We start from the raw sequence: 8,827 nt of genomic DNA, 5'->3' as shown, positions 1-8,827 counted from the left end.
CCATCTTTCCTGCCGTCTGGAAGCAGCAGAGATTGGTATTGCTTCCAAAGGGGAATAAACTACCGGAAGAACCTTCATCCTACCGTCCTCTCTGCATGCTCGATACTGCGGGTAAGATTTTCGAGCGTATCATTCACCAGAGGATAGAAGTTGCAGTGGAACTCGTGCTTGCCAGAAATCAGTATGGTTTCAGGAAAAGCCGATCCACACTCGATGCCATCAACCTTGTCGTCGAAACCGCGCGGGAAGCGATTGCAGGGGAACGATAGCTCAATGGCACCAAGGAGTACTGTTTAATAGTGACACTGCATATCAAGAATGCCTTCAATTCAGCCAGGTGGGACTGCATTATGGAGGCTCTTGACAAATTGGAAGTACCAGGATACCTGCAGAGAATAGTCAACAGCTATTTCAGCGGAAGGGTCCTTAAGTACGACACAGAGTCCGGCTCCAGGAAGTACAAGGTGACAGGAGGAGTACCCCAAGGGTCAGTACTGGGTCCTCTCTTGTGGAACATCACGTACGATGGGCTGCTAAAGTGGAACATGGCCTGGCGGACCAAGTTGGTGTCATTTGCGGATGACTTGGCGGTGGTCATTGTTAGGAAGCACCTGGAGGATATGAAGCGTGTTTTCAGCACAACGTTCGAGACGATCCGCTGCTGGATGAATTCTGTTGGATTGAACCTAGCAGAACAGAAGACGGAAGCCGTATTGATCACCAGCAAGAAGAAGATCGAGACGATCACGCTGAAAGTCGGGTCTTGTGAAATCACCTCCCAGCCATTCATTCGATACCTGGGGGTGATGATTGATGCACGACTGAACTTCAAGCAGCAAACGGAGCACGTGGGGACCACGGCATCTGGTGTGAGATCCACCTTGTCACGCCTCATGCCTAATATTGGGGGACCCAAGCAAAGAAGACGAGCACTGTTGTCTTCAGTGATTACTTCGGTGCTCACATATGCAATTCCCCTTTGGGGAGATGTACTACAACTGCAGGAAGCGCGACACAAGATCGCACCAGTCTATCGACTTGGTGCTCTTCGATTTGCGAGTGCATATTGGACGGTTTCTCAAGACGCGGTATGTGTCATCGCAGGAATGTTGCCCATTGAGGTTTTGGCTGAGAAGCGAGGATCGCTGAATAAGCGGAAACGATCTCTCTCATTGAAAATGATAAGCGCCGAAGAACTAGCGGCTGAGGAGAGGCGAAACAGCATGAACCGATGGCAGGAGAATTTGACGAATTCAATCAAGGGAAGATGGACCTATCGTCTAATTCCACACGTAGCCGCGTGGGTAAGTCGAACTCATGGAGAGGTAAATTATTATCTGTGCCAAATGCTTTCAGGACACGGGTGCTTCAAAGAATACCTTCATAAATTCCATCTGCTCAGGAGTGGCAGAAGACGCAGAGCATGTATTTTTCGGCTGTCCTCGGTTCAGCAACATTCGGAATATCTGCGAGTCAGAACTCACGAGGACTATCTCACCCGAAAATTTGGTGGAAAAAATGCTGTCATCGCAGGCAGTCTGGGACGCAACAATCAACTTCGCGACAAAAGTCCTAAAGGAGCTCAGAAACGAGGAACGCAAGCGAAAAGCTGCAACATAGGTGTGAAATCTTTTTTGGAAACTCCTAATCACATATAACATCCTTGCAGGTTAGGGAGAGGTAAATAAGATGGTGAAGGCGGAAGAGCATACAGCTGAGACCTCCCTCGCGAAGTAATACTTAACGGTGGTGCCGCGAGGGATTCAAAGGTTAGTGAATTTGTCTGATGGGAGTTTAGTGGATATTGATAGTCACTGTCGGAGCCCCACACTCATCTGACGGGGGGAAGCTCCTATTCGCTCCCTCAGGTGGTCGTGCGTAAATGCATTCTCCAACAGACGAAAAAAAAAACACGTACACACACAGACATGTGTTCAAAAACATCATAGAAAGATTTCAGGAGTCATGAAACGTCGAGATATTATTAAATTTCCACTTTCGATTTTCGGGGTCATTACAATAACTTCCTTCGGGTCGGGAAGTTAATAAGTAGTCATAAGTTCAACGTTTCTTCAATTGGCCATAACTTCTTGATTTTTAATTTTCTTCCAAAATAAAAGAATACGCATCTAATATTTTTTATCCCATTTTCGTATTTCATCATTTTTTTAAATAATAAAATTTAATGCAACAACCCTATCATCCATTGAGATTCTTGTTTTCATTTCTTTTTGTGTTGTTTTCTCAACTTGATTCCTTCAATTTTCAGAATTTTTAACATTTTCCATTTCAAGAATTTTGAGTAGAAAAAAATCAGAAATATTATTTTTGAAATAACTAAACAACCGCTGAGACGATTTCTTTTTCAATTCAGTCAGATATACTCTACACAAAGACACGTCGATTGCATGAAAAACAATTTAAATCGCATCATTTCTTCAGGAGAAATAGCCAAATTTGCAAAAAAACATCATTTTTTACGTTTTTTCACATGCTTTTTGCAAATAACTGAAGAACCGCTAAGCCGATCGTCTTCAAAAACTAATCAGTTCTAAGTTACATGGAGATGCGTCGATTGAAAAAAAAAAATTCACATTGCACTGTTCCTTGAAGAGAAATCGTAGCTGAAAATGTTTTGCGCCACATACATTCGCACATACATACACACACACACACACACATAGACGGACATGTGTTCAAAAACATTATAGAAAGATTCGAGGAATGATGAAACGTGGAAATATCATTGAATTTCAACTTTTGATTTTCGGGCTCATTACAATAACTTCCTCCCTTCGGGTCGGGAAGTTAATAATTCAAATCGCATCATTTGTTCCGGAGAAATAGTGAAATTTGCAGAAAAAACATAATTTTTGACATTTTTTCATAAGTTTTTTGCAAATAACGGAAGAACCGTTGAGTCGATCGTCTTCAAAAACTAAGCAGTTCTAAGTTACATGAAGAGGCCTCGATTGAAAAAAAAACATTCATATTGCACTGTTCCTTGAAGAGAAATCGTAGCTCAAAATTTTTTGCGTCGCATACATTTGCACACACACACACACACACACACACACACACACACACATAGACGGACATGTGTTCGAAATCATTGTAGAAAGATTCGAGGAGTAATGAAACGTGGAAATTTCATTGAATTTCAACTTTTGATTTTCGGGGTCATTACAATAACTTACTCCCTTAGGGTCGGGAAGTTAATTATGAGACATCTATATTCTTGAGTATGTTGGGTTTGGAGTATATGATGAGGATAAAAACTCCGAATGGATAACGCAAGAGTCTAAGGACAGGATGAATATTAGGGTGGCTCATTCTATAAAAAGTAGCGAATTTTATTTTCTCCATTCGAAGAAATCATAGGAGACCTTAGGGGACATCCAGAAACGACGTAACGCTTATCACCCTAATTTTGACCCCCTCCCCCTCCCCATGTAACACGATGTAGATAATTCGCTTGATCCACCCCCCCTCCGAAATTTTACATAACGTTTCAATTGCACTTAAAAATAAATTTTTCAAAAATTAACGAGTTTTTTTTTTGTTTCATATTAAATATTATAATATGTATTCAGTTTTCGTTTTTCTGTTCTGTTCGTATGCGCTTGTATCTTGAAAACTGCAAAATAGCTCTGTTTTACGTCGGGCGAGAATCCGATAGGGTTTCACCCGGTTGGTTCCACGTGTTAAAGTACGTTTGGGGTGAAGAGCTTTTGTGTGACTGATAAGATTCTTTTTTGAAGCAAAATATTTTCCACAGTACACACATGATCTGTCAGCAAGATCTTCCTGAACTGTTGGACAATAGAAATCGTATGGCATCTGAATAAATCCACCACCGAGGTGACCCACTGATACAGGCTGCCTTAATAATAGTGGCGCGAAAATACACCTATCTCCGACATCCGGAACTGTCAAAGACGTGACGCCTTGTTTCATCGGGTGCGGTGGGGCCAAAAAACCATCGGAAAGTACCTGTCTCAATCCACTCCTGTACGCTTTACAGAATGTAGTATCGGTACACTTGACGATCTGTATATAAGCAATAATTAAGGAATAATAAAGAGTTACGTAAAATTTAAATTTCCACAAATAATAATAAGTCACAACAATTTTATTCACCTGCAGAAGGTACTGGCTTTCCTGGACGTGTTTGGAGTACCATTCAGGAGAGGGGGAATTTGGGGTGTCTTTTTCTTCAGAAGGGGAAATATATTCGGCCTCTACTTCGTAACCATCGACGTTCAACTCACTCCACAGTTTTGCAAGAAGATTACCCGCAAATTCAAAATTTTCAATTTTAAGTTTCTCATTCACCGTCATTCCTTTTTCGTCCAGGTATGAGCCGAAATTATCATAAGGAATTAAAATACCGGAGAGCGTTCGGCTCAGTGATGCCATACGACGCTCCACGCGGTTGTATTCACTGCGACCGGGAGCATTCGTAAAAATGTAGACACCATCGAAATCGTAATCTTCGAAGTGTTCTATAGCATTGGCGATGACTTTTGAATATCTGGGATTTTCATCGGGTCCTCCGTCCACAGATATCATCAGAATCGGCTTTACATCACCTGAAGAATTCTTCATGATAGATGTAAAACTAGCCAAATCAATCAAACGTTCCAGATCACTAGCATGAGTATTTGCAGTGGAAGAAGAATGTCTACCGCTTCTTATTGCTACGTTCGTAGGACCAGAGTACGATACAGCTTCTGGATGTCCCATTGAATCGCTTTGAATTTTTATACCCGCATATACTGAGGGAATAAGCTTGTGGCCTTGAGCGATGACCCAATCATGGTCCCGAAGAGTAACACGGTACTCCACGTGCATCAGAAATGGTGACTGTTTCTTGGCCGCAGTAATTCCGATGGGCATCCTGGCTTTGTCGTTTTGAGAGACGAAGGCGACTTGCTCTGGACCCAAAATAGAGGCCAGCGTTTCGAGGCTTCGAATAGTTGCAGTACAAAACAATTGATCCTTGTGATCTTTGTGAAGGTCTGACTGTGCCCTGCAAAGTTTTACAGGTACTGTTACAACGTGTCTTCGGGCTTCTAGCGTACTTGCATTACGAGGTAACAACCGCAAGTAGGTTGCACTCCTGGATATTTGAAATCCCAGTGTTTTCAATTGCTCTTGGAGGTCGCTCAGCGTTCTGCAACTACGTAGGGACTCATCTCGACGTCTGTCATGTGCAGATGCACCAAACATTGCGATATCAGCAATTGCTTTGAGTAGACCGAGTTGACTTTCCTCCAAGCGTGGTCGGCCACCGTGTTCTGGACGTTGTTCGAGTTCTTTGCAATCATCTGGATATTTTTCACGCAGCCGAGCCTCCTTTTCCTTTTTTGTTTGACGATATTTGCTTTGACGCTTTGCTCGTCCCTGAATTGATGTCAATTTTTATCTCTCTTTGTCTCGTTCCTTTTTCACTTGGCGAATCTGGCTATCGATCGATTCATTGGCTAAACCAGCCTCCATTAGAGAAACCAGCTGTTTCTCTAGAATTCGTAGTGCACTCGTTTTTTGTGTGGGTGCGTCGTATTGATGTTGCTTCACTATCGCAATACTTTGGCTGCTGCTGTCTAAATCATCAATTTGTTCAGATGCAGATTCGTTGTAATTAATCGATGACTCTGAGAAAAAAGTAATAGATTATTTATAATAAATTATTATTATGTCCAACTAGTTCAATATTGTTTTTTAATTCACATAATTCAGTAGCGAATTGGTAAAAGGAGATGAGTGCAATTTGATTTTATCATCATTTTTTAAGTATATCTCAAAAATCATTAAAAATATTGAAATTGTTATAACCACTTTTGTTGTAGAACTCATCCTTCCCTACCGAAAAATCTACTACAAAAATGTCGAGGAGTCGATTAATTTCGAGATATCCTTCAAAAATGACGGTGAAGTAAATTTGCACTTATCTCCTTTTACCACTTCGCTACTGAATTAATGCCCGATAAAATTGCTCAAAGTACAATTTATTCATTTTACAACTTACCTGAGTGTACACTCGAAATTTCATCGAGATCAGACAGAGAGTTTGACAGGGAGTTTGAGTAAGAACAAGATGGTATAGCCGCGAGAGGATCTTAGGTACTTCTTGTTTTTATAGTGAGACTATGAGGTGAAATGTTTTCAGATATATCCAAAGTTCGGCGCTAAATTGTAAAAAAAAATGTGTATGTAGAGAAATAGAGAGAAATAAATTGAAACAGATGAAATGTAAAAAGGTAACTGAAATCAGTAGCGATGTGGTCAATCGGACCAAGTCGGTTTTGATTTTTCAGACTTTGTTGGTTCATAACTCACAATAGAATAGAGATAGTAAAAATTTGATAAGAACCTTTTTCATAGAGTAGTGAATTTTCTATAAAAAAAGCTCATATGTACTTTTCGCTATCTCTTTTCGTTAACAAATTATAAGCAACCAAACTGGCAAAATGAAAAAACGACTTGGTCCGATTGACCACTTCGCTACTGAAATGATCTCTAGATATTTCAAGAATGTTATATCTGCGAAAGTGAGTATTCACTTACTTTTGTAGGCTCAAAATAATTGAGAATGTTTGTAGCTTTTCTTTTCATAAATAGTTGTTGGTACACTGTGATACGAGTATTAACGAAACTCTCAAATTCATTTGCAGGCAAACCCTGTGATTTTAATTCCTTCCACTCCTTTATTATGTCTTGTTGAGCTTGTTGACTTGATTTCGTTAGATAAGCTCTTTGGTATGCTTTGAATAAGGTATTAAATAGGTCGCCTTTTTTAGAGCTCATTTTTTTTTGTTTTCTTCTACACTTAAAGTGTGATCGATGATTCGTAAAAAAATGTGAACTGGATTGCATCATGTCAACAGACGGGAATGCCGGCTTTGTTTACATGGGCGCCAGGAGACTGATCAGCAGTTGAGTTTTCGTACACACTGGCCACAAAAAAAAAACAAACCACTAGAACTGCGCACCTCCCGAAGTAAATTGGCGCGCTATTTGATTTTTCCACCATTTTAAAGAATAGCTTTAAGTTTTATTAGTAAAATTTTTCTGACTGGCGTTACGTTACCGTCTCTCGCGGACCCCCCCCCTCCCCTTTCGTAACACTATGTAGTCAGTGTAGCTTACCCCTCCCCCCCCCTCAAGAGCGTTACGTGGTTTCTGGATGTCTCCTTATGGAGACATGATGTGAATTTTGTCAGATTTTTTATCACATTACTACTATCAGCAACCATGATTTGAAATTCTTATGGGATTGTATCCAGAAAAAAATGAATAGCTTAAGATTTTATTTTATATCCGATAATTATCAACATTATCACTCGTATCTCCTAGGACCCCTACTGGAAGAGGTTTAGAATAAAATGGTTTTTTTATTTATTTTGTAAATCCCTTCATTATTGAATTAAAATTATGATTTTCGTACTAAATTCAGGGTTTTCAGAGCAATTTAGCGCTTCACGGAATAAACGAATTTACTCTAAATTTCAATGAGTACTTGTCTGATTATCTCACTATCACCTCACAAAAAATTGAAAAAAAAATTCTTCAAAATTAAAGAAAACGGCGAAAGAAAATTATTGAATTTTTGAGCAGCTGCACTTGCTAAGCTTACCCATGTCCATTATGAGCGTCGTATACCTGAAATTGAGAAGGTCAACCCAACCGACGAGACCTTTCCTCGGTTGGGACTAAGCCGTTTATTGCCCTTTTATTATTTTCATTTTAAATGCAGAATTTTTTCAATTTTTCGAAATTTAACAACAAAAATAATGTTTTTATATTGCTTATTCGATCACGATTTTAACAAACATCGATTCATAAAAATAGGTTAATTTGAAGTGAAGTTGGGTTATCACTAGTCAATACAATAAAGTCCAATATTTATAATATAACATATGAATTTTATTTTAGAATACTACAATTCTACATGGATTGATCATATAAATACTTCTGAAACAAAAAGTGTAAATCATCTCTTGTGCAATTTGAAAACGATTCTCGTAACTTTTGAATGATACGCATGAGATTTTGTTTATTTTTTTCATCTTTCGTGAATAAATCGTTGTATTCACTCACGAGAGTAACAGATCTCTCAGCAATATCTTTTGTTATATGGAGAGATCTGACAATTTTGCAAGCTTCGTCAAAATCATCTCTTGTCTTCCATGTGGACGGTTCACTCTCTAAGAAACTAGAATTAATTTTCAAAATTTCAAAAAATTTCATTGAGCTTCTGGTAACGAAAGAGTCTAAAGTTAATTTTTCAAATATTTCGAGGTCTTTTATTTCAGTTTTCCTCCTTTTTCTATCACTATCATAAGCAGATCGAAATTTGATGGCCTCGCACATTTTCCTCTTGCAATCTAAACTAACATTCTCATCGAAAAAAGCCAGTGCAATCAATTCTTCCGACAAGTACCAAAGGTGCGTCACAAACTTATCAAATACAGCTTTGCAAACTTGAGACAAAATATTATTCGAATCTTGAATATTTGCTACTAACTGTTTGAGCAAAATAAAATCGTTATTCGGTGCTGTGGCTGTATTTGGAGCTGTGAACCACATCTTCTGATACAGGAGAATAATGAAAATGCAAGTATTTTGCAAACCTGATTTTTCTTGCGACGTCAAATGAAACTGATCTCTAAATAAGAATATTTTGAGCGAATAAATCGCTTTGGACATCCATCTATGTAGTGAAGTAAAGCCGTTTCTGGATACAAAACGTCCAAAACGACCCATCTGAGAATGGCGAACGGGGGGTGGGGGGTCGGCATCCGAATGCTGCCTCAGACATGTG

The sequence above is a fragment of the Diachasma alloeum genome, unplaced genomic scaffold (genome assembly GCF_001412515.2).
Source record: "Diachasma alloeum isolate Michigan unplaced genomic scaffold, Dall2.0 Dall_scaffold_00447, whole genome shotgun sequence".
In the NCBI taxonomy this organism is placed as follows: domain Eukaryota; kingdom Metazoa; phylum Arthropoda; class Insecta; order Hymenoptera; family Braconidae; genus Diachasma; species Diachasma alloeum.
The sequence above is the reverse complement of the archived record's forward strand: the minus strand, read 5'-3'. Positions refer to the sequence as shown.